Genomic DNA, 856 nt, shown 5'->3' on the forward strand with positions numbered 1-856 from the left:
AATTTTTGAACTTGCGCGGAAGACGCGATTGAGGCGAATATCGTGCGTTCGCGGCAAACGCGTCGCGAATTCGCCTCTATTCACGTCTTTGCGTTGACTTTGTATGTAATCTACTCGCGCGAATAATTACATTTGCGTCTGGTGTGAACACACTGTTAGATATTTAAACTTTAAAAATAATAAAAGTGCATTAGTTTGATTCATTTTTGTGAATCAGTTCAGTTTGTTTTGAATCAGTTTGAAATTATTTAATTAATTCAAATCATCACTCAAATATGGCACTTTTCAACATTAGTCAAATATCTGTAGGTAAATATTTAATATACTGTATTTCGAACAAACTTGACTACAATGATCAGTTGGTTTGATATGGAAGCACAGAATGAAAAAAAATTTAAGTAACTGTGACATTTTATCTCACAATTCTGAGTTTACATCTCTCAATTAGGTTCTCACCCTGAGATTTTAAGTAAATATGTGACCCTGGAGCACAAAACCAGTGTCATGGGTAAATTTTTCAAAATTGAGATTTATACATCATCTGAAAGCTGAATAAATAAGCTTTCCATTGATGTATGGTTTGTTAGGATAGGACAATATTTGGCCGAGATACAACTATTTGAAAATCTGGAATCTGAGGGTGCAAAAAAATCAAAATATTGAGAAAATCATCTTTAAAGTTGTCCAAATGAAGTTCTTAGCAATGCATATTACTAATCAAAAATGAAGTTTTGATATATTTACGGTAGGAGATTTACAAAATATCTTCATGGAACATGATCTTTACTTAATATCCTAATGATTTTTGGCATAAAAAAAAAAAGTATAATTTTGATCCATACAATGTATTTTTGGC

The 856-nt window shown here is 31.4% G+C and overlaps 1 protein-coding gene across 1 annotated transcript in view; it reads right to left on the reverse strand.

The window, feature by feature from the left end:
• The window catches only part of LOC107722698 (mitogen-activated protein kinase kinase kinase 13-like), an 85211-nt gene that overhangs the window by 14256 nt on the left and 70099 nt on the right, over positions 1 to 856 (reverse strand). The gene's annotated exons all lie outside the window — the stretch shown is intronic.

Source organism: Sinocyclocheilus rhinocerous, unplaced genomic scaffold, assembly GCF_001515625.1.
Source record: "Sinocyclocheilus rhinocerous isolate Xijiao unplaced genomic scaffold, SAMN03320098_v1.1 scaffold1806, whole genome shotgun sequence".
NCBI classification, from domain to species: domain Eukaryota; kingdom Metazoa; phylum Chordata; class Actinopteri; order Cypriniformes; family Cyprinidae; genus Sinocyclocheilus; species Sinocyclocheilus rhinocerous.